This window comes from Choloepus didactylus, chromosome 8 (assembly GCF_015220235.1).
Source record: "Choloepus didactylus isolate mChoDid1 chromosome 8, mChoDid1.pri, whole genome shotgun sequence".
Lineage (NCBI taxonomy): Eukaryota > Metazoa > Chordata > Mammalia > Pilosa > Megalonychidae > Choloepus > Choloepus didactylus.
Window position 1 is genome coordinate 20,609,305 of NC_051314.1, and position 25,853 is coordinate 20,635,157.

At 44.8% G+C, this 25,853-nt stretch overlaps 1 protein-coding gene across 2 annotated transcripts in view; it reads left to right on the forward strand.

Moving 5' to 3' along the window:
• The window catches only part of SYN3 (synapsin III), a 467,769-nt gene that overhangs the window by 109,502 nt on the left and 332,414 nt on the right, over positions 1-25,853 (forward strand). The gene's annotated exons all lie outside the window — the stretch shown is intronic.

Sequence of the window (25,853 nt, forward strand, 5' to 3'; positions counted from 1 at the left end):
ATTCTCTTCCTGTTGGTGAGGAATTTGGAGCTGAGTTGGTGACCTGTGGCTCCATCCTCAACCTTCCCGACTAAGCCGCACAGCCTCCCAGAACTCACGGAGGTCTCCAGGCCCCTTCCTGGAGGTGGGAAGCACTATTACACAGCTCTTCTCATCTCAGAAGAACACAGATGCTAGGAGGCAGGCATCTGGCTCCCTTACCTCAAGAGGCTTCAACTCTAGCGGGCAGAGTGGCCCCCAGCTCAGAGGGAATGATTGGTGGCCTTGAAAAGCAAAGAGGCAAAATGGCCCCGGGGTTCTGAGTGCAGCATCTGGAGCTAGGCTGCCTGAGATCAAATCCTAATGGCACCACTTACCCTTGGACAAGTTACTGAAATCTCCCTGGCCTGGGTTTCTTCAACTGTAAAAAGGAAATGATAATGGTAACTGACTTTGGAAGGTTGTTTTGGAGATTAAAATCTGTAATGCTCTTAGAATGGGGTCTGGCACAGAGTAAGTAAAATAGCATCTGTTAGATTAAAAATTAAATAGGTGAAGTAGATGTATGGCCAATCATTATGAGAGGAGCTAAAAGAAGGGAAGGATGGTTGGGGGCTGTGTGGTAAGGGAAGGGTTCACGGAGACTAAGGAAGTTGATGTGGATCTGGAAGGAGGTAGTGGATTTGTTTTAGTGGCAGGAAGTAACAGCAGTTAATACCTATGTAGCATCACCTAAAAGCCAGATGCCACGTGCTTGACATGCATTGCTCATTCAATGCATACATTCCCCATGAGGAAAGTGACATTCAGGTGGACTAAGCATCACCCAAAGACCCAGCCAGTAAGTAGCAGAGTCGAGTTTGAACCCAGGTCTTGCTGGTTCCAGAGCCCATGTTCCCACACTTATCTGCCCCAGGAATGTGGCACTTGGTCATGCGTGGCACTGTGTTATTCAATTACGTTCAGTTACTTGTTATTGTACCAGAAAGCCAACTCATGTTTATAAGGGCCTTCCTAGCACAGAGCATCTGCTGTGCTTCTGGTTCCCAACTAGATTATCGCCAGATGCTGCAATTTACATCATTTTGTGTCTCCCCCATTTTATTCTCCACCCCTATAACTCCCACTCATTCAACTAATGTTTTTGAATGTTATGTGCTGAATACTTCTGTTAGATGCTATTGCTACATCGGTAAATCAGGCAGATATATTCCCTGCCTTCGTGCAGCTTATAGTCTAATGGGGCAGAGGCAGATACTAACCGAGGAATCAAATGTGCATATTAGCATCCAAGTAGAAAAGTACTAGACACCAGATGTTGCCCAGAAAAGTTATTTACTAAATGTCAGTTAATTGTCTGGGATGGGTTGATAATGACCGTAGTGTACACTCCCAGGTCTTTATATCCCTAAGAAAAAATAAATATTGGGTACACACTATCTGCCAGGCACTCCACTGGAGAACTAGGGATGAAGTGAGGAATATAGCTTTCACCCTCACATAGCTTATAGTCCATTAGGGAGGTTAAAGAGGGGAATTGACTTGTCCAAAGTCTCATGGCTGTTTTGTAAATTAAAATATTATACCACAATTATAGAAGCGTATGCAAATAGAATTGCTTAGAAAAAGCTGTCCCCATTAAAATCTATAGCACATGGATTTTGTTTTGTTCACTGCTATATCCCTTGAAACAGTGCCTGGCACTTAGTATGTGTTCAGTAAATGTTTTTTGGGTGAACAAATGACCATGACGTCTACACTGGGTTTTGAGGGATGAATAGAAGTTTGTCAGGAAGTCAAAGGTTTGGAGAGGGTGTAAAGATGGGGTCTTAAAGGCAGAAACAGCAGCATATAAAAAAGGATGGAGGTGTGAAACAGTTTAGCATATCCATGGAAATATAAAGAACGTGTTGTGGTTGGCCTATAAAGAATTGGGGAAGGGTGGGAGGGGAGAACTGGACAGTAAGTAATAAGAACATGGATCTAATTAAGGGCCCGATCATGAAGATCCTTGAATGATATGTTGAGGATCCTGGACTGTATCTGGTAGTGAGTCTTCGAGCTGGGGAAGGTTTGGTGGGAATGTATGGTGGAAGATCACTCTAGGACAGGATCAGGAAGGGGGTGGGGTAGGAGGTGGCATGAGGCAAGCTAAGCACAGGTCTTTGCATTTGAGGTTCCTAGTAGATAATTTTTTTAAGGCCATCTGGTTGGGGCAGTGCTTGGGGTCTCAGAGATGGCTGAGAGCCTGGCGTGTGGACTTGAAGAAGGAGGCAGGATGAAACTGAATGAAGATTCAAGGGCAAGCCACCACGGTGATCCCACTTTCCATTGAGCCACCCAGGATATTGGAAGAGAGAGCATGGATATGGCAGGAAACCTGGCAGTGAGAGAGTATAAGTTTCCCCAGGGCCAAAAGGTGAAAGAGAATCTGCTCAAAACAAGTATCTGCAAGGCTGGGCCTGGGTTGCATGGTGACTTAAGCCCTATTCCATTTCAACCCTCTCTCTCCTCATGTCCATCTTTATGAGCTGCTTTGTGGCTTTTGATTGGAAAGTTCTGCTGAAGAAAGAACCAGAAGGCCACACCCACTAAGGATAATTTAGCTGAAAAAGGCCTCAGAGGTTGTGCTGCCTAATCTCCTCATTTCCCCAAATGGGACCAAGGCTCAAGAGGAGAATTGACTTGTCCAAAGTCTCCTGGCTGGTTTGCATCAGGACAGGACTGGAAGCCAGACTTTTCAACTCCAGTCCTATGTTCTTTCCATTATATGAGGGGATCCCAAGCCTTTTTATATATTTATTTAATTTCATTTTAAGTAGCAGAACCTTTTTCCAAATAAAAGCTTATTTGGATAAATTCCAGTTTGCCCTGGATAGTCACATAGAGGGCCAGTGGTGGGCATATAATCTCCCACAGACCAGCCCTCCCCCCCCCCCCACCCCAACACACACACACACACGCATGCACGTGTCTTTGGTAGACACAGTGGACATTTTTCTCAATCTCATTCAGGTGCTGTCTGAACGCTGTCTCAGTTCCCCAAGCTCACTCCTGCTCGCAAAAAGATTTCTTCTCCTACGCCCCATTTCAGAATCACTGTGTTGTAGATAATATAGGTAAAGCTGTTAGCTCTTACTGATACACAGTAAGTGCCCAATAAATGTTAGTTATGATCATTTTTATTATGCCACAGGCCTCAGTCTATAGACGGAGACTCGGAGAGGGCAGCTCTTCCCTGTGACCATACAGCTAGAAGGGAACAAGCCAGGACAGCCGTCTAAGACACCACCTTCCCCAAGACACGCGCACACGCTCATGCACACACACACACATACACACCAAACAAATTCAGTGCTCTTTCTACCAGACTGGGCTGTTCTCTCTTTGTTTCATTCAGTCCTCACAACAGCACCATGAGGTTATCATTCCTTCATTCAGTGAATATTTACTGAGCACCTACTATGTGCCAGATACCCTACTAGACCCTGGGGAGACACCACCAGGTATGTGCAGCTTAGATGAGTAGGCAGGTATTCCACGAGTAATGACAAGTGTGATGAAGGGTACCAAAGGAAGAAAAGACAGTGGACTCTGGGGGTGTTTTATTATCCCCATTATATAGATGAGGAAGATGAGGCTCAGGCAGGCTAAAGCTTTGCTCCCAGGACAATAATAAAAGTAGCCAGAATTCTCTGCATGCTAACTATATGCCGGGTGTTTTTCATTAATTCATTTAAACCCTCTTAACAGCTCTATGAAGTACTATTATTATCTTCATTTTCCAGGAGTCTGAGTTATAGAGTGTGAAAGTAACTTGCCTAAAATCACTAGGCAAAATTGCTTAGGAAAAAATTTCTAGGAAGTGGCTGAGTCAAGATTTGAACCTGACAGTCTGTCTCCACTGCCTGCATTCTTAACCCTTTGAATCCAGTTTGGCTGACTCCAGGAGTCAGTGGAAGCACGTGGAGGCTTACACATGAAAGCAGTTCATGGGCCCTGCCCCTCGGGGCTTCCCACAGCCTGCTCAGTGTTCAATGGTGTAATTGTCATGACCGAGAGCTCTGCTTCGGGAAAGCAAGGATTGGGTCCCCAGGCAGTAACAGCCCCCAAACAGCATCTGGCAGAGCAGCTTGGCTCCTAAGGCACCAGCCTCAGATCTCAGGAGTCTAAAACCTCTGAAGAGAGGAAAGCAACACTCCTGCCAGCACACTTTTCTCTCATACTCGCTGGGTACCAGGTCAGGCACTGGTGTTCTGGAGGGCCTCGAGTGCCCTCTGTGGAAAGGCAGGTATCCCAGGAGGCTTGCCCGGCTGGGCTTAGGGGCAGGTCCTTCACAACCTGCTCAGCCCCAGGGACGGTGAGTTTGGAGACCCAAAGGATTCTCTGAGCACGGTTCCCACAGTCCAAGATCCCAGAGAGACAAGCAGATTGACCAGGGACCCAGGAAGGCTATGAGGCTGAACACCACTGGAAAATATGAGATCTAAGCCACTGCGTGGTAATAACCTCTCACATTTTTTTAACTGTTGTAGAAAAGTTAAAGGGTATGTTCACTTGCACCATCTCTATGGGCCTCACTAGGAGTCCATGGTCTCCCATCTGTAAAATGGGAATCACGCTTATTGTTAAATGAGGTGAGGCTCAAAATGAGAAGTTTGGAAAGAATGTCACATGGTTTTTGTCCTTTCTTCAAAAAGTTGCTCAAATTCATGAAAATGCTTTAGAAACTATTTTTAGAAAATGCTATATACATATTATGCATTGATTTTTATATTTTTATAAACTGGTACCAAGTTGTATTAGTTAGGGTTCTCTACAGTAACAGAATCAACAAGAGATATCTATAAATATAAGATTTATAAAAGTGTCTCATGCAACTGTGGGTAGGCACGAGTCCAAATTCCTTAGGGCAGGCAGCAGACTGGCAACTCCAATGACTGTGTTCGATGAACTCCTCAGGCAACGAACTGGCAACTCCAATGAACTGCTCAGGAAACACTTCGCTGGTCAGCTGAGGAAGAAGTGAAGGTCCTCTGTCTCTCTCGCTTAAAAGTCTTCAACTGATTGGATTAAATCCAGCTGATTGCATTCTCTCATTGTGGAAGACATGCCCTTCATTGATTAATCAGTCACAGCTGAAGCCAATTGACTGATGACTTAATAAATCAGCCTTCTGGCTTATTAACCAGTCACAAATGTCCTTCCAGTAACCATTAGGCCAGTGCTTGCTTGACCAGACACCTGGGTACCATCACCTGGCCAAGTTGACACATGAACCTAACCATCACAATCCCAAATCCACAGGTCATCTCCAAAATTACTAGTTTCTTTTAATAACATATTATAAGGTTTTATCAGCCACTGAATTATCTCTATCTTCTTTGAAGGCAGTTTTTAGCCTCTTATCTTATGATAATGAACTAAGAATTAAAATAAAACACATCTTCTTTTTATAGTCCTAAATGTTCATATTTAAACTTTCAATGTCATAAGTGTTTGTGTGTATTTTTTGACTTCTAAGCTAGACCCCTAGAGGGAGTTAGACCTGTGTCTAACTCTTAGCTATAATCAGTATTTATTAAGTATTTTCTGTGTGCTGTGCACTATTCTAAGTACCTTATATAGGATCTCTATTTTCCACACAAGGAAACTGATGCACAAAGAGGTTAAGTAATGTGGCCAAGTGAGTGGTGGAATTGGATTTCCAAGCCACAGAATCTAGCCCCCAAGTCCTCACTGTCAGGCACTACCTCCACTGCCTGTCTTTCTTTGAGCCCCTGTGTCAGAACCCTACATCTCAGAGGCACTTGGAAATGCTTCTTGGTTTTATTCAAGGTTATTCCCTTCCCCTAGCCTTACCATCATTTTGCACCTAGGGAAGTGAGACTCAGAGATGTGACAGAACTGCATGGGTCAGGAATGCTTTCATTTGCAAGTAACAAGCAAAAAAAAGACAATTATTTTTCTCACTAACAAGAGTCTAGATGTAGGTGTTTCCAGAACAGAAGCAGTGGAACAATTTGCCATCAATGATCTAGGCTTTTCTTATCTGCCCTGACATCCTTAGCATATTGGCTTTTCATACTTATATTGATACCTTGCAGTTGCAACGTGGCTGCTGCAGTTGGAGGCATCATGTCAATGATTGTGGGTCAGAAAGAGGGAGTGGTGCCAGAGAGCTCCTCTCCAATCCTGCCTCTTTCTTTTAAGGAAAGCAGGAACTTTCCCAAGGCCCCTAGCAGATTTCTGCTTTTGCCTCTTTGGGCAGAATTGGGTTGCAGGGCTACAATGGGCTATGCAGGAAGTTGGGAGAATTGAATATCTGCCTTTCCAGCCTCTACAATAGGAAGAATGAATGAAACAAAGGTTGAGTTGATGGGGCAACCAACCAATAACATTCAGCACAGTAGCCTGTGAAAGGTTACACAATCAGTAGGAGGAAAGTCAGAATTAGGACCCTGGACTGTTTCCTCTTTCTATAATATGTAAAAAAGAATAGCATTTTATTCCCTAGGCTACAGTTTGGGGATTGAAGCCCTCATTTCACAATTCTTTCCATTTTGATTTTTCAGCAGCGATTCACCAGTCCCTTGCTCTCAGCCTATTGTATAGAAGGCACATAAATATTTATCACAGAGTATAGACTTTCAGAGGATAAACTGTACACAGGTAGATCAGTAACACTGGTCCAGGATCGAATCCCACTCTAGTACAAGATTTCATCCAGTTGAACAAATGCTTATTGAGTGTCTACTATCTAACAGTTACCTACTGGGCTGTGATGATGTTTTAATAAAGAAGGTACCATCTTTGTTCTTGACGATTTAGTCCTTCTCCTCCACCATGTTGCCTGGTAGTGGGGCCCATCATTTTGGTTTTGTAGGTCCCATGAGTAGTTTCCAGATTATCAGAATTCCTGGCTATTTCTCGGTATCCTAAACAGCTATACCTTCTCCCAAGCTTCTCTCTAAGTTCCTGTTTCTCATAGTCTCTAAGTGTCTCCTCCTTTTTCCTTTTTCTTACCCTTCTAAGTTCTTGCAACTCATTCATTCCCCACCCCCACCCCAGAAATGGGCAGCTTCTCCCAGATAATCTCCAGTCTGTAGCAAACCGGCATTCACAGTGCCTTCCCAATAATCCAGGGACCAAAAGTTCTTTATCATCTTCCCGATGAAGAACCACATTTTCTGAAACTTTCTGATCAGAAGGTTGAAGATGGTAGATGGGGTAGGAGATGCTTGTGAGGGCTCTGGGTGGCCGTGACATCTCAGCTTCAGTGCCAGCTTTTCAGAAAGGCCTTCTTAGATCACCTCTCTATATGGGTCTCTCCCACCCCTGTACTAGCATCCGGTCTTCATTTCCTTCACAGCACTCACCACAATTTATAATCTTGTGTGTTTACTTGGACTTTATCTGTCCACCCACTACCATATAAGAGCAGGGGTCACATCCATCCTGTTCACCACTCCATCTTCAGATCCCAGCACAGTACCTGACACATAGTAGGTGCACAGCAAATATTTGTTGGATAAAAGAATGACTATGCATAGCATTTCTTTTGTTCCTAGCTAAAAAAAAAGGGGGGGGGTGTATGATGGGGGGCATCTCCAAATAATACCACTGCTTCTTTGTTTTTATAGAGACTTCTACTTTGCTTTTACAGATATTGTATTTTCTCCTTGGGTCTTCACAGCAATTCTGTGAGGTAGGTTTTAGGATTGCTAATTTGCAAGGAGGGAAGATGAGGCTCAGAAAGCCCTAGTAACTTGTCCGGAGTCAAACGAACACAAGAAAAGGAGCTTAATTAATTTATGGAGGTGTGTAGTGAGCACCTGTGGCCTGCCTTAGAGAACTGTAACCTGTATCCCTGTATCAGGTATTATCATCCTATATTATAATTTGTGCAGAAAAGTAAACTGAGGTCCAGAGAGCCTAAGCAACTTGCTCAAACATAAAAAGCTGGTAAGTGCCAGTATATGAATGCCATATCGTTTGCAAAGAAATCTGAATGCAAAGAATTCTGTAAGTCCTTTAAGGATGGTGAAGATGACACAATGAACATTTGAGCTGCCTGCAGAGAAGAGGGACTTGCTCTGTCACTGGGAAGGAATGTAAGAAGACCTAGGGAAGGTCAAAAGAGTGGCAGGATTTAGAAGCCATGGAGGCACTAGAAAAATCCATCTGGTTCAGTGCAGGCAACAGAAAGTATTGTACGGACTTTAAGCAAAAAGTCACTTAAACAGGGATTTAGGTATTTAGAAAGTCATTGAGAGGAATGGAGAAGTGGGCTCTGGGCTGGGCCTCCAGGAAAGCTCCTGGAACACTGCAGAACTGACCAACCAGATGGCCAGGGTTTCAGAGTTCAAGATCGCTGTCATAGGTGGGATTCAGACAGCCAGAACCCAGAAGCTGTTGCCACCTCAACTGCGTCTCAGCCTCCAAGAAGCTGGAGAAGAGCCCTGGAGCACTCCCACCCAGACACACCATCTCAGGAACCTTGTCTGCAAGCCAAAAGAAGCAGGATGATGATCTCCACCTCATTTCTACTTTACAAATTTCAGCAAGTGCATCCAACTGGCAGAATCTGCTTTATATTCAGAATCCTAGCTGCAAAGGAATCCAGGAAATGAAGATTTTAGCATTTCATCCTCTGCAGTACAGGGGGACACACTAGATGAGGGTGGAATGGAAGTTAAATGAGCATCAACCCCAGGAGGCACAAGGAAATCTTGCATGCGTCTCACACCAGTGGGACAGTGTATTAGGTGCCTAGGGTGGCCAAAACAAATTACCACGGACTTGGTGGCTTACAACAACAGAAATTTAATGTGTCCCAGTTCTGGAGGCCATGCACCCTCTAAAACTTGCAGGGGAGAATCCTTCCTTGCCTCCTCCTGGCTTCTGGTAGTTTTCTGGCAGTCCTTGGCATTCCTTGGCTTGCAGCTGCAACACTTCGGACTCTGCCTCCATCATCACATGGCATTCTCCCCTTGTGTGTCTTTGTCTCTTCTCTCCTTCTTATAAGGACACTAGTCATGCTGGATTGATGACCCACTTGACCCCAGTTTGCCTTTTTCTTAACTAATTCCACCTGCAATGACCCATTTCCACATCGGGTCACATTTTGAGGTCCTGTGGGTTAGGACACCATCCAACTCACAACAGATAGTAGGAGCCAGAAAAGCCAGAATGCTCCTGACCACCACCCACCATGGACCTCTCTGTACCCTCACCCCATAGCCTCCTTGCAAGGAAAAAAACCTGTTTAGAGAAATGACAAATTTGGAGAAAATACTTGTAAACTGTGGCAAAGGACTAAAATAGCTCTTATAAATCAATAAAAATGAATATCCCAATATGAAAATGGGCAGTAGATATAAGCAGGCAATTCAACAAAAATAAGTGGCCTGTAAACAAATAGGTGAAAAGATACTAAATTTCAATAATTACCAAAGAACAAATGAAGGAAACGAGGAGACTTTTTTTTCAGAATCAAAAAGATGAAAAAGATTAGCTTACTGTTGCTGAGAGTAGGGAAAAATGGCCTTCTAATACTGTATTGTATTGATAAAAGTTAAAACTAATACAAGTTTTCTGGAGGACAGTATACATTTAAGTGTTCATCTCCTTTGACCCAATTAGTTCCCTACTACAGACCTTTGGTAAGAAAAAGTCAGGAAATGCCAAAAAGATATAGTTATAGGGGAATTCTTCTCAGGACTCTGTAATAAGTAAAAAAATCTAAATAGCCACTAGCCACAGAATACTAGGCAGAGGATAAAAATATCACAGTGTATATATTTTGCATGGAAAGATCCCTGTGAAATAGTAAGTGGAAAAAATTACAAAGTGGCATATATGTATACTTCCATCTTATTTAGAATTTGTGCATTTATATTTATGTTTACATATTGAAAATATGGGAGTAAATACACTGAAATGTAAATATCATTTCTGGATGTTAGGAATATTGGTATCTTTTGTCTTCTTTATACCTTGCTGTGTTTGTTTTTTTTTTTTTTTTCTTTTTTTTCCCCTTAAGTGAGCACGTCACATTCACTAACAGAAAAAATATTAAAACTTTTTTTTTTTTTTTACTTTAGGGGGAAAATTGGATTCTGTGAACTTCTTGGCTGCATTATAGTCCTTATCCTTCCTCCAGAGGCTTCAGAAAAAACAACCCTTTGGAGGCCCCATAAAAAGGGTGTTTAGAATTGAGGAATGGAGCTTGGTGCAAAAGTGAATTATTAGAGTTGGGGAAAGAGGAGCAGCAAGTGGGGCCATGTGCTAATTTTAGCATCTCTGATAGAGAGTTGTTCCAAGATTCATATAATGTCCCCTCGCACATGCTTAGGTCTGTCCTCCAGCCTTCACCCTGGTGACTGCTCGGCTGACCCTGGCACTAATAGGCTTCGGACTGCAATAAAATGCTTGAAATCTCTGCTGCTCTTAATAGAGGTGTTTGGTACCCTTTTGAATGCCAAGTCTGGCAGAGCTGGGGCCCTCAGCACTCACCCTAATTTGAGGCCCAGCAATGAAGCTGCTTGGATGCCAAGCTTTCCCTTCAACCTTAGCATCTCTAAGGCAAAACTCTTTGTTGTCCCCTAAATTGTGCAATACCTCCTGCCCATTAAATCTCCCAGAATCAATTCCTGAGGACCTCTTGTATTCCCGTTCCTTCTTCTCTGTTTACTTCACCTCTCTCTCTTCTACTCTCCTTCTTTAGGACAAGAGTATAGGACAAATTATTAAAAGCATACTTTATGGGTCCTTTATAGAATCATAGAATTTTACCTCTAAGTGATCTTGAAGATCATAATGTCAATAACAGTAGCTCTCTTTTATTTAGTGTCTACTAAATGCCAGTCACATTACACATTGCTTTCCTAAGACAACCCCTCAAAATGGGAATGTCTTAAGACTTAAACAGATGCTTAAAAAAAGAAGACAAAAAAATGGCAATAAGTACATGAAATGATGCTAAGCATCATTAGTCATCAGGAAAATGCAAATGAAACTATGATGAGATATCACTACACACCAACTAAAATGGCTCAAATTAAAAAGACTGACAATACAAACTTTTGGCAAGGATGTGGAGCAGCTGTAAGTCATCCATCGCTGGCAGGAATGTAAAATGAGACAACCATCTTGGAATACAACCACCTTGGCAGTTTCTTGTCAAGTTAAATATATACATACCACATGATTCAGCCATTCTCCTACTAGTCATTCTCCCCAAGATAAATGAAAACATGTCCAATAAATGACTTGTACCAGAATGTTCATAGCAACTTTATGCTTACTGCTTCCAAACTGGAAACAACCCAAACGTCCATCACCTGGTGAATGGATAAACAAACCGTGGCACATTCATACGGTGGAATGCTTTTCAGTGATAAAAAGAAACAAATTGCTGATACATGTGTATTAGTTGTCTATGCTGAGTAACAAATTACCACCAACTCTCTGCAGGCAGCTCAGAGTGTTCATTGGATCACCTGCAGCATCCTCATAGAACTTATAGAATTCTTTGAGTTCAGATTTCTTTGCAAATGATATAGTAAAAACAGAGGAGTTTGGCATCCAACCAGTGTTCATATACTGGCACTTACCAGCTCTTTCTGCTTGAGCAAGTTGCTTAGATTCTCTGTGCCTCAGTTTGCTTTTCTGTACAAATTATAGTATAGGGATGGCAATACCTTATACAGGTTACTGTTCTCTAAGTCAGACAGCAGGTACCAAATACTCCATATAATTCATTCAACCCCTTTCCTTCTGTTAGCTTGACTCCAGGCAAGTTACTAAGCCTCTCTAAGCCTCATCTTCCTTCCTTGAAAACTAGAGATCCTAAGGTACCTGCCCTACAGAATTGCCCTCTACCTGTCAGCATAAATATTTATGATAAATAGCTAACAGTTGATCAAGGGCTTACTGTGTGCCAGGCACTTCTCTCAACACTTTATCTGCATTGATTCATTCAGTCCTTGTAGCAACACTATGAGCTGGGTGTTATTGTTACCATCCTGTTTTTTACAGATGGGTAAACTGAGGCACCGGAAAGTTAACTAACTCTCCTTGGATCACACAGTTGGTAAATTGCAGAACCAGGGTTCCAACACGTGCAGTCTGTCTGAAGTTCATGCTCTAACCACTCCACTAATCGGCCTCTGGTTCTGCCAGACTATAGGGTCATTGCAAGGATTAAATGAGCTCATGCGTGCTCAGCCATTGGTTGACTTAACCAGTGGTTTTCAAAGTGTGGTCCACATCACCTGTTAGAAATGCAAACTCTTGGGCCCCACCTCAGACCTGCTGAATCAGAAACTCTGGGAGTGAACCTAGCTATCTCTCTATAAATAACCCTCCAGGTGATTCTGATGCACACTGGAATTTAAGGAACACTGGTTTAGAGTAAACGCTTAGGAGATAGCAGATCATGTATTTTCTCTATTTAAATGCTTAGGTTTAGCCATCTGGTTTTATATCATCACTGCATGTTTGACATGCTCCTTGGCTCGCATGACTATATGAAGTCTCACCCAGCAGGGGAAGAGTAAATCCACACCCTGCTGAACCTTGGAGAAACATCCCTAAGCATTTATTTATCATTACTTCCTTGCTTTCTACCACTATAGACTCAGCAGTAAATTATCTTACGCTCAATTAATGATCTCTGGCTTGTGCTCCAAAAGTACCAAGAATCTACCATTTCCAGGCTGGCTGTTTGATCTGTGTACACCAAGACCAGCTGCTACATGACTCCTTCCCTCAATTTAGCTACTCCATAATCTCAAACTCCTTCCTTTGTTCCTCAATCCTTTCACATAACAGATGCTCAGTAAATATGTCTCAAACGAGGAAGTTGCCCCAGTTCACCGGGCAGCTGTCTTTTTTTGCAAAGACCATTGAACAGCAGTTCTCAGCCTTGACCTCACATTACCGTCATTGGAAGAGATTTTTAAAATCTCCCTGCCCAGGTTGCCACCTCAGGCCAATTACATCAGAATATTGGGGGAAAGGGGAGACTTTGACTGTATTTCAGAGCTCCACAGCTATTTCCAATGTGCAGCCAAGGTTGAGGGTCACTAAACTAGAATGAAGAAACCAAATTGCAGGCAGTTGTTCTGGCAACTGCCAAACCAACCAAGAGTCCTAGTGGGAAACACAATGGGTGAAACCCAACTGGCTTCCTCAGAAGCGGCTCCATCCCCTCTTCTTTGATGGGCAGGCGAATTTTGCTGGGAGCAGCCAAGATTCTGTCCTAAGAAGTTCCCATCCACAGTGCAAGATTCACCTGGAAGCATTCATGCTGGAAACTCTGATGATAGTTCTAAAAATGAGTGCCATATGTCTCTGGACAGGGAGGGCCAGCCCACATGTCCTTCCTCCACCCTCACAGGCCTTTCTTTCTTCACATCAGCTACCCAGTCCTCACCCGTGAGTAGCTCTGTTCAGTTTAACAATTCTACTGAGCATCTATAGTCCATGCAATAGGCCAGGCCCAGGAAATACAGATTCGAATCCAACATCACCCCTTCCCTGGTGGATTTCACACCCTAGAGGGGGAAACTGGAAGGCAGTCAGCAGCTAAAAGTGGTAAAAGGGATGTGATGGAGAAGAGAGTTTAGAGGAGGGGGCTTGAGGGGCCCGAGAAGGCTTCCTGCAGGAAGTGATATCTACACTGAGACTCTTTTCTTTTTCTTTTCAAGTATTCATATATATACGAATATATATATATAAAGTTTGAAATAATTTTAAACATATATAGTTGATCACAGCAACTTAACAAACATTAACATTTTGCCATGTTTACTTCAGATCTTTAAAAATGAAAACTATTCTGTTCTATTTCAAGCACAGGAAAAGCATAGAGAATAATGTAAGAAACACCCTCATTCCCAGGTTAAGAGCTCCTGCTCTGAAGCAAGACAGCCCGGCTCTTCAGTGTGGCCTTGGAGAGGCTACTTAATCTCTCTGTGCCTTTGTTTTATTTTTTAAAAATATAAGCAAAGCACCTGTCTCAAAGGGTTCCTGTCAGGATCAACTGAGGTAAAGCTCTTAAGAAACCCAAAGCACTGAGCACATGCAAAGTGCTCGATGAACACGAACTATTGTGAACCATGGGCTTGTGATGCAGCTTGTCAAATCGTAACGTTTTGCTACTTTTAAAAGATATTTTTAATAAAAAGAAATATAATGTCATAGATACACTGAACGGCCCCTCTATCCTCGTCCCCCTACTGAGCAGTCGGAGCGGGAAAGGCTGCTGCAGGCAGGGGAAAGCTGGCACCGGGCAGGGGTCCGGGCTTCTGAGGAAACCGTCTGGGGTGACCAGAAGGGCAGGTGGTCAGCGGCCCTGGGGGGGGGCTGGAGGGGTGGCCGAAGTGTGTCCACATACTCACCTCCCTTCAAAGACCATCCCACCCACGCCTCCTCTCTCTCCCAGGAACCTTCAGGATCCCTTTTAACGGCTCCCTTCAGAAAAAAGAAAATAAAAAGAGAGAGAAAAAGAAAGGAACCTCATCCACTCTTGCCCCCCCACCCTGGAAAATTCCATCCTGTGTGGGCTGGCTTGGAGGGAGAGGAACTGCAGGAAGGGGGCCTAGCCGTCTTGAAATCACTGCCACCTGAGGGCCCTGGGGCAGGAAACGAGGGATTTAGGGCCTCAGCCCGTCCAGGAGCAGTTAGCATCTCAGGGACCCACTGAGGCACTGGCCTGGGGGCTTCTTTCTGGGAACCATGACTCAGCCCCGCACCTGAGGTAGCTGTTTCTCTTCGAGTGAGCTGATGAGCGAGGCCCTGACTTCACCTGACGGAAGCACACGGGTGGCTCCTCAGGCACTTGTATTTCTGGTGAAGGCCTCGGGCATAAGCATATCCTCACGCCAGGCCTTGGTTTGAAACGTGCTCTCCTGTCTCTCCCACCCTGCAGCACCATCATTTTTTATCTCAAAATGGGCTTCCCTCCCGCTCTGTTCCCCTTCTCTCTCTTCCGGCATCCGTTCCCGCCACCGAGGAGCAGCTGCTCCGAGGCCCACCGCTCATCGCTCATCAGCTGCCTTATCTCCCTGATGAATAACGTTCCCGCCCAGCGAGTGTGGCCGCTGGCAGGAGGCCCGGCCCAGGGCCCAGCAGGCCGCTGACAGCCCTTGAGGCTCAGGCAGCTGTTGGGGAGTGGGGCCGCCCCGGCAGCCGCGTGGGTTGAAGGCTAACCCATCCACCCCTCAGAGATGTGCCACCCCAAGGCCGTCCGCTCGCCAGCTCCCAAACAGCCGTCCCAGCGCATCTCAGCCCCCCACCAGGCATGGCCCCCGTGCTGGGAGCTGAGGCAGCAGGGGCACTGTGGACATGGGGACAGTTTGTGGGAGATGTGACTCAAACCTCATCGTGTCTGTACTCGGTAGTATTAGGGTCTGTGACCATGGGAGCCTACTTATCCACTCTGGGCCTCAGTTTCCTCATCTGCAAAATGGGCTTCTAATGCTGGGGTGTAGATGCTGTTGGTTCTCTGTGCAGCTTCTCTTTGCCAGCTGGTACACCCGTGCCCTGGCAGCTGTGAAAGCCTTGGCAATGGCCAGGCCTGAGGCCCTTATGCAGAGACTTACCTCTGGCTGATGGTAACTGCATCCCTGACACAGCTGAGAAGCTGAACTCCCTCTGCCACCCCACACCCCCTTCTATCAGGGGAGTCAGTAACTGACCCATATGGGAGATTCAAAAGCTCAGCTTTCTTTCCTGAAGGTGGGACAACTCTGTGATGCTTTTTACACTCCAGCAGCCCCCTGTGGATCAGGCTAAGCCTAGACTGTACTTAAGACTGCATCCTCCCCTTAGGGCTGCATCCTCACTTGACTCCTTCCCCTTCCTTGTCCTGATTCCCTGACAGCACTCCCTCCATAAGTCACATGCTTCACCCAGACTAACTACATACCTGCTTCACAAGAGTTTTGTGTGAGGATTCCACAAGATAATGCTTTAGAAGCTCCTTACACAGGTCCCGGCTCTTGCAAGAATCCAATAGTCAGAAATCTTTGTTCTTATCAATTATTATTTGACAATGTGATAAGGACATTCAGATGTGGCGGAGAGGTGGTAGTTGAGAGCCATGGCCCACAGTTCCAGAATTGGAGGAAGTCGTTCCAGGAGGGGTCCTGGGAGGTCATCAGGCCCAACTCTCCTTCTACCAAAGAGGAAACTGAGGCCCAGAGAGCAGAAGTGAGTCACAGACTTCCAGCAGTCAAGGGCAGAGCTGGGACTAGTCAAGTCTTGCATTTCCCACTGCTCTCTGTGCTATTTTGGCATCTTCTGGGCCTTTTTTCCTGTCATTTGTTTAAGTGTTGACTTTAGAGGAGCCGGGACCTTGAGTCATAAAGCCTGAGCGTTTAGAGGGGCTGGGCCCTTGAGATGTGAAGCCTGAGCGTGTTTCGTTTCCGTACCGCTCTCCCGAGCACCCTCTATGTGCTTAACATCTGCTAGGGCCTTGCGGAAGGACTCATGAAAGCATGCACCAACCCTAGTGACTCAGACAGCTCTACTTTTTCAGAGTGTGTGTGTGTACGTGCGTGTGTGTGTACATATGAGTTAACTTTAAACATCCCAAGCAGAGAATATCATCATCCCATTCTATAGGGGCAGTTTCAATGCGAATGATCTTGAAAGGCAAGTAGGAACAAGCAGCTGGACAAGGACATCCCTGACTCACTTTCTTTCCATATTAAACACAGAGGACTATTCTTAATTCCTACTGGACTCTGACGTTTTGGGGAAATATTCAGTTCCCTTGGTCTTTCTTTCATTTTCCCCCATTATGTACAAAGTTACATAATAAGATGAGGAATTTCTGGCCTGGGGGTTAAGAGCTAAGAGTCTGTTACGGTTTCCTAGGCATGAGGCAATGGGAGGTAAAACCACAGCAAGCTCACGGAGCAGGAAGTATTGGGGCAAATCCCAGAACTTTTGGAGAGAAGATCCAGCAGCTTTGGTGACTCTCTATATAGTTGGGGTGAGAGAGAAGAATTGCAGATGATTTGGGGATGACAGATCCTGGGTCCTGGGTCTCATTGTGGAAGACACGCCCTTCATTGGCATCATCAGTCACAGCTGCAGCCAATTGACTGATGATTTAATAAACCAGCCTTCTGGTTTATTAACCAGCCACAAATGACAGATCCTGAGTCCCTGGGAATGTGGTGGTCCCTTGAACAGAAGTCAGGAGATCCATTCTAGGGGAGGCACGGTGACCTCGAGGTGACTGTGAGAACTTCAGGTTGGTGGAAGGTGCTGACAGCACAGTAGTTGCACACATCTTCTTTGAAGCTCAGTAGACCCGACCTCAAGTCTCAAGCCCACTGTGTTGGTTAGGTTATGTGTCAACTTGGCCAGGTGATGGTCAAGCAAGCACTGGCCTAACTGTTGCTGCGAGGACATTTGTGGCTGGTTAATAAACCAACAGGCTGGTTTATTAAATCATCAGTCAATTGGCCGTAGCTGTGACTGATTATGTCAACGTAGGGCGTGTCTTCCACAATGAGAGAATGAGATCAGCTGGATTTAATCCAATCAGTTGAAGACTTTTAAGCAAGACAGATAGAGGACCTTCACTTCTGCTTCAGCTGACCAGTGAAGCGTTTCCTAAGTAGTTCATCAAGTTGCCAGTTTGTTGCCTGAGGAGTTCATCGATCACATTCATCGGAGTTGCCAGTCTGCTGCCTGCCCTAAGGAATTTGAACCCTTGCATACCCACAGTTGCATGAGACACTTATAAATCTTATATTTATAGATATCGCTTGTTGATTCTGTTTCCCTAGAGAACCCTAACTAATATACCCACCTTGTTCTCACTGTACTTAACCTTTCCATGCCTCAGTTTCTTGAAAAATAAGGCTATTAATGTTATGTACCTGACAAGATCAGCATAGGGAAGATTAAAGATAATATATTTAAAAGCCTAAAAATAATGTGGTGCAGAGAAGTGCTCTGTATACAGTCATTTTCATTCTTCCCTGTGAGGACAAGGTGGCGGGCAGTGGTGGGGTGGAGCCCCTGAAATAGAGATGATTCCATGGGGCCAAGAAGCAAGTTCTGGACTTTGAATGAGAGCCACAGTAAGACAGAAGACGACGAAGTGAAGGGACCGGCAGGAAGCAGTTGGGAAAGAGGGAAGCGGGTGTCTCCAAGAAAGGGGAGGAAAGGATTAGGGGAGAGGCTGATCATGCTACAGAGATGCCCCCACTGGGGAGAAGAGCAGCTCTAGAGCAGGGATTCTCTACCCCGGAGAGGTGACACACACACACACACACACACACACACACACACACACACACGGCACATTTGGCAGCCTTTAAGACATTTTGGTTGTCACAACCGCAGGGGTTGGAGGTGGGGGCGGTGCTCCTGGCATCTTGTGGGTAGAGGCCAGGGATGCTCCTAACATCCTACAGTGCACAGGACAGCCCCCCCACAACAAGGAATTTCTGGCCGAAGGTGTCGGTAGAGCCAAGGTTGAGAAACTCTGCTCTAAAGACTGTCGGGTTTGACTCCTGGTTCCACCATCGGCAACTGTGTGATGTTGGCAAGTTCCTTAACTGCTCTGGGCCTTAGTTTCTTTATCTGGAAAATGGAGATGAAGATAATAGCTGCTTCATAGGATTGTTGGGAGGCTTAGATGAGTGAAGATATGTGGAGGGCTTGGAATGGAGCCTCATCATACAATAGCTATTATTGGAAATTGGGAAAATGAAGACATAGCAAAGGCCATTTCATCTGGGGGTCTTGCATTTAGGGTGACCTCAGTATGGCCTCACTGGGGTGGAGAAGGTGGCTGGAAGCCAGTTGCAGAGGACTGCGCAGATGGGTATGCAGGGGTTGGGGCTAGCAGACATAAACTATCTTAACCAACAGGCCTGGCAGTGGAAAGAGGTAGGGAAATAGCTAGTTATGGCTGCAAGGCCAAATGGAAGGGTCTCGTTTCCCCCTCTTTCCGCAACCCCCCGAAGCTAAATTTTTGATAATGGCCAAATCCCATTATAGCCAAAGTGGAAATTTTCAAAAGAAAAAAAATCACCTACAACCTCACCATGTTAATAAATTATCTGTTTTCCATCTCCCTTCCCTAGACTCATCATTTTTACAGTGTGTTAGTATAATGTAGGTGCTTTTTCTATTGGTCTGTGTCAGGAAAAATTGTACTATAAGCATTTTCCATGATGTCACATCATTGTTACATTTATCATTTTTTTCCAAAATGAAAATAACCCCTTTGTTTTTTCCTGATTATAAAAGCACTCTGTGCTCATGTTTTGACTTGTTTTGTTTTAAAATGAAGATAGTACCAAACAGTAAGAAGAAGAATGTAGCAATCCTCAACTCCCATCCCACCCTTCAGAGATAAGCAGGTTCACAATTTGGTGAACACCCTTCCAGACACATCTCTCTGCGTTTATTGATTTGTGATGTATTTGTTCTTTTATGTAAATGTGAACATGACTTAACTGTCAGTTTGTTTTCAACCTTGAAGTGAAGGTTTTCTTACTGTGGGGACTGTTTGGGGAAGTCGAGAGTATGGCTGTGGGTGTTTATAGATCAGAACAAAGGGAGCCGGAAAGACCTGGAAGCTGCTAGAAAGAGGACATGGTGGGTGGTACGGGATCCCCGGGATGCGGGGGAGGAGGACGGAGCAAGGGCAGAGCCGCGAGGGCTCTTTCTCTGAGGTGAAAGGAAGAGACCAGGATGAAGAGGCTGAGATTCTGACGAGGAGACGGGAGATGAGGAAGCCCACTTCCTCCAGCGACTCACATCTGCGTTTTATTAACCCTCCTAATCGTTTACAAAGAGAGCCTTGGGATGCACCAGAGGGCTGGGTCCCCTCCCCACCGTCATCAGGCCCCTGCAGCTGGCCCCTCAAGCCTCGCTGGAGCATCCTGTTATCCTCTCTTGGCCAGATTCTTGGTTGGCTGCCACCTAGTTTCTCTTTGGCCTGGACTCATTTCTTGCAGTCCTCGGGCCAACGGGAAGCATCGCTAATTCCCAAAGTCCTTCCATGTGGCCCGTTCAGACCCCTCCATCTGCAGCCTGCGAGCATTTCCTCTGGTTCTCACCTCAAACAGGATGGTGGTACCATAAGCCTTCAGGAACGTGGAGACCATTGGATGTTTTGATCCCTCTGCCCCTTTTCCTCATGACACCTTTATGTGGGCTGGTTTGCTCAGTTCCTTTGGTCCCCTTCCCCATCCTCCAGATTTGTTGCCTGAGGTTGAATTTCCAGAGATTGGGGGCGGGGGTGGGGTGAGGTAGGGAGTGGGCAAAAGATGGTGGAGACAGTGAAGAGAAAACCTGCAGTCCCTCTGCTGGGAGACATGGATGTCAGGAAGTCTGGAACCTTCCGAGGCACAGCTGGGATCAGATCTGGATGTGGTGGGTCAGCGTATGACTGAAACTACTATGATTGCCACCCTTTGTCAACTTGGCTCTCCCATAATTCCTAATCGGGGAACAGTTATGAAATAGCTGTCAGGAGGCTGAGAATAATGAAACTTCTCCTCATGAACATGGGTCTCAGGCAAAGCCCAGCCAAGGTCTATCCTAAATATTTGAGGGAACTGTTTCCCTTCTCAGATGGCTGATGGTCACTCAGCCTTTGCCCCCTGCCTCGACGCTGCCTGCAGCATCCAGTCATCCCCCACCTTTACTATTTAATTAGATGTCATTCTTGATTTCTCCTTGAGCACTGACAGCCACTTCTGAGAAAGACCAGGTCAGAAACCCAAATAATAGACCTCACATTAAGTCCAAGTAACAAGAAAACCCAGGCACAGCCTCCAGCTGTACCAGGAAGTACCGACGTATGTGGGTAAAGGAGAACTTCTTGCTCTGGCATGAAAGACACGAGGCTTTGGCCCAGTGGGACTGCGGAGACAGACGGGAGGCAGGAAGGGGCTCATGGGCCTTGTTGGAATTTTCTCTATCAAGCTCAGCTTTTGCTGCCCCTTCATAATAACTTATACTCCAGCTGTGTAACCAATTGTAAACTTGACTCCTCTCCCCCTTATCATCAGAGCAATAGTGTGGGCAAGTGACAGACCCAATTCAAACCAGCTTAAACCAAAAAGAGATCTTAATAGCTGATTTACTTCAGAAGATTAAGATGGCTCTGATATCAGGCTCTGCAGAATCCAGGGGCCCAAATGATACTGACAGGGCTTTTGTCGCCCTTCTTTATCCTCTCATATCCTCTATTCGCAACTGGCGCTTCTACTGCAGACAGGTTTCCTCCCTGTGGCTGGGCAGAGGCCTCCATCAGCCCCCGCTTTTATCGCTTTATCTTAGCTAGCCACTGCTCTCTCCAGTGCTCGTATTCCAAATCCCCAAGGACTCTGATGGGCCCATTTTACATGCCTTGGACCAATTACTCTTCAGGGAAATGTGCTCTCTGATTGGAGAGGATTTTTATCATGGGCTCTGTTTCCATCCCCCACCCCCCAAAAAAGGAGTCTACTCAGCAGATAAAAAAAAAGAACCCAGCATAGCCCATTATACCCCTGCCAAGAGGGCCCATCCATTTGCTTGTAGGTGCCGTTACCTCCACCTGGAATGTCTCAAAACCCTGCCCAGATGACAAACTCCTATTTTTTCTTCAAGACTCAAGCCTGGTGCATGTTCACCCCTATCTACCCCCAGGGATACTTAAATGCACTTTTCTTTGGTCCACCTTACTACTTTGTACTTGCCTCTATTGTTTCATTCACTCACTTTTTCATTTGCTCATTTAGCCTATCCTTGGTGCACATCTACTATGTGCTAGGCCCTGAACTACACTCAACAGCTCTCAGGGAATGAGTTTCATGAAAGCACCAATCATGTCTCAATCCTCTTGAGGTCTCAAGCCTCAACCAGGGTACTTGTTTGGCCCACCATCAGGGCCAAATAACTGTTGGTGGCCACATCCCTAGATATAAGGTTTTACATGCAGGACTTGGTGGTTTCCTGGCTGGAGACAGAACCTGGGGTCCTGGGTAAGAAGGAGGGAACTCCACACCACAGGTTGTCCAGCCCAAATGTTTCAATTTGCTAAAGCTGCTGAAATGCAATATACCACAAATGGATTAGCTTTTACAATGGGGATTTATTAGCATACGATTTTACAGTTCTAAGGCCATGAAAGTGTCCAAATTAAGAATCAATGAGGCGATACCTTCTCTGAAGAAAGGCTGCTGGCATCTGGGTCACCTCTGTCACATGGGGAGGCACATGGCCAGCGTCTGCTGGTTCCTCTCTCCTGGGTTTTGTTGCTTTCAGCTTCTGGCTTCAGTGGCTTCTTCTCTCAGCTTCTGTGGGTGTGCCCTTGTCTCTCAGCATCTCTGGGGCTCCTCTGAGTTCCCTGGGCTTTTTCTGTCCTTTACCCTCTCATAAAGGACTCCAGTAAAAGGATCTCAATTGAAATAAACTAACCAAAAGGTCCCAACTACAACAGATCTGCACCCACAGGAATGATTAAAAGAACATGGCCTTTTCTGGGGTATATAACAGTTTCAAACAACCACACCAAATCACTAATTTTCTGTATCTCTTGCAAATTTCTCATACCACAGCCTGCCAGAAGGTCCCTGTGTGTTCTGTATAGCAGTGAATGGCAGCTTTCTGCCTTCAAATTATAACATGTGCCTTGTATGTCCTGGCACATTAAACATGAAAGGTGTTTATTTATCACATAGTGACTTGAGAATCTGAAGAGGTCATGGGTCCAACTTGAATCCCCTGGGGTTAACCTTCTTGGTCATGTTAACATATCTCTAGGAATATACACCTTTTACCTTGCAAGGCATCCCATCGTCACTTGGGACCAACACTAGCTTCTGGTACTTTGGCCATCTGTCCTAGTTCTCCTCTCTAGAGCCACAAGGTAAGAAGTCTCGTCCCCTTTCCAGTGTCCACTCCATTCATGCTTGTTCATTTATTTATTCCCTTATACATACCTTCATTAACTCATTCATTTGAAAACAAGGCAAAGGACAATTTTAACCAAGACAGGAAGGTCCCTGTCCTCATTGAGCTGACATCTTTAAAGGGAGATACAGACAATAAGCAACTGAACAAATAAACAGGAGAAATAAAATTGTGACCATAGCTGAGAAGAAAATAAAACAGGGCAATGCAATGGTTGGGGCAGGAAAGGTGTCTTTGGGCTGAAGAATGAGAAAAGAGAGTGAGTCACATGCACATTTTGGAAGAACAGCTCCAGGCAGAGGAGTTAGAGGAATGGAAGGTGGCCATTGTGGCTGGAGTGGAGGTGAGGGAGAAGAAGGAAGGTATAAAGTGAAGGCAGAGAGGGAAGGCAGCAGCCACCCCAGGTGGGATCTTGTAGCCATAGGAAGGAGCTTAGAATCTCCCACGAATCTCTTAGAATCTCCTACAAATCTTAGAATCTTAGAATCTAGAATCTTAGAATCTCCTAAGAACCTCTTAGAATCCTTAGAATCTCTACAGATTTCCAAATCCTTACAGAGAGAAGAGGTGAAAGCATCAGGAAGAATTTTTGAGGAACTGTTCCTTGCCCTGGAGGGGGAGCACCACGATGTCTGGGACTGGAGTTGGAGCTTCCCAAGACAGGCCGTGGGATACATCTCTTGGAGGTGGCCTTGGGAGGGCATCCTCTTTTTCTAGACAGATTTATTTTTTTCCTGCCTGTGTCCCTCTTACACGTTCTCCACAGACAACACAAAACTAGGAGGCCAGACAGCACGAGCCCTTTAGTTATCCCCTCCTGGAGCAGGCAGAAGTCATCCCTAGCCAGACCCCAAATGCGCTGCCACCGTTCACTGTGCCTGAAACCACACTGCCAGGAGGAGTGGGTGTTTCGTTATTAAGAATCCCAGCCCCAGAGGACTCTGAGCATCAAGGCAGTGAGAGGAACCAAAGGAGAAAGACATGTATTTGTCCATGAGTGAATTGAAAATGTGTTTATGATTTTTTAAAGCACATACCACCATAAAAATCAAAGGCAAGCAAGCAACTGATAAAAACATTTCCACAAATATGACAGACAAAAGGACAGCATCCTTAATAAACAGAGCTCACGTAAATAAGGAAACAGCCCCATTTTTAAAAACAGGAAGAGATGGGAGCAGACTTCTACAGAAAACTAAATGCAAATTGTTAATAAACAGTGTTCAAGGAAGGTCACTGGCATTTAAGAAATGCTAAAACAACAGTGTGATACAGGGTACCTTTTTGGGGGATGGGAGGGCTGCTTATCAAATTGAAAAATACGTTTTTTAAAAACTCAGTGCTGGCGAAGCTGTAGTGCAGTGGGCACTCATACACAGAAGCTGCTGTGAAAATGAGGACTGCCTTTCTGCGTGAGCTTCTGGCAGTGATTGCTGAGTCCCTTAAAACGAAGTTCATGGCCCTTGACCCTGTAATCAATAGATACCAATTTCTTGGTATCTATCTTAAGGAATTAGTTAAAAATGAAGGTACTGATTTGTGAGTAAAGAATTATATGTGCAAAATATTGGAAATATCCTATCGATCAATAGTAGATTGGTTGAATTAATTATGGTATATCCATTCACTGGACTTTTATGTGACATTTAGAAATTATATTTTTTTAGATATTTTAATGATTGAAGAAATGCTCACAATATAATATTGTATGGAAAACATCAAAAGTCATAAGTAATAGAATATAAAATCAATTATGAGTATGAATACACATTATATACATTAAAAATAGATAACTGGGTCATGATGTACATATAAGGAAAAACATAGAAAAGCTAATAGGGATTTTCTCTGAGTTGTAGAAGTGTGGGTAATTTTGTTTGCTTCTTTGTGCTTTCCATTTGCTTTCTTTTTACGTGATGAACATGTATTACTTTTTAAATCAGAGGAAACCAGAAAATGATTATATTTATGTTAGTGCTCCCTTATCATCAGATTACTGTCAGAGACAGTACACACCTTATTTCCTTCTGTATCTGTTGCTGGAACTAGCAGTTGAAGTGCGGCACAGAATGCAATGGAAGTAAAGAGAGAGGAGAGGCCTGGGTGCAAACTTCAGCTCTGCCATGATTTTTCTGGGTGACCTTGGATACACCACTGCTTTTCTATAGGCCTTGGTTTTCCCATCTGTAAACTACACTGAGCTTGGGCTGGTTCATCTCTAGGAATGCAACAAGGACATAGGTTTAATAATCCCAAGATTCTACCCCTAATCCTAACCACGGTGTGACGGATTGACCAGTTCCACAAGCACACTGTCAGTCATACACAAAGAGAAGGTCACCGTCCAGTGGTCCCCCTTGGGATGGGTTGCAACTTAGCCTGGGAGAATGGCCATTTCCCTTGGGGATGAGGATGCAAATGTTCATACACATCATTCCTTCCTTCAACATGTATTTATTACGCCCTTGATCTCATGGCACTAGGCAGGGTCATGTACAAGGAGGCCCAAGCTCAGAGTGATTTGGGAAATGTCTGCATCTGCAGCACAGTTTTTGCTTCTGTCTTCAGTGAGAGCAAATCCTTTCCCTTTGAGAGCAATCTTAATATATATTTGAATTATTTTAAAGAGACATAATTTATTTGAAGCCAAGTTTCTGACTTTGGAAGAGCCCAATGGATCAATCATATAATTTTGGGTGAAAACCTCATGTCTGCCACAAGGCTGGTTTTCTCATCTGGGGAATCCAGAAAGAGTTTAAGCCCTGGCAATGGTGATAAAAGATTTGCAGTGTGCGAATCCATCTAGAGTTGTGAGATGGAGTATAAAGCCTATGATTTGGAGCCAGAGGACCTGAGTCCCAGTGTGACTCTTCCTGCTTTCCAGCTTTGTGATTTGGGGAAGTTCGTAACTTCTCTGAGCTGTAGGT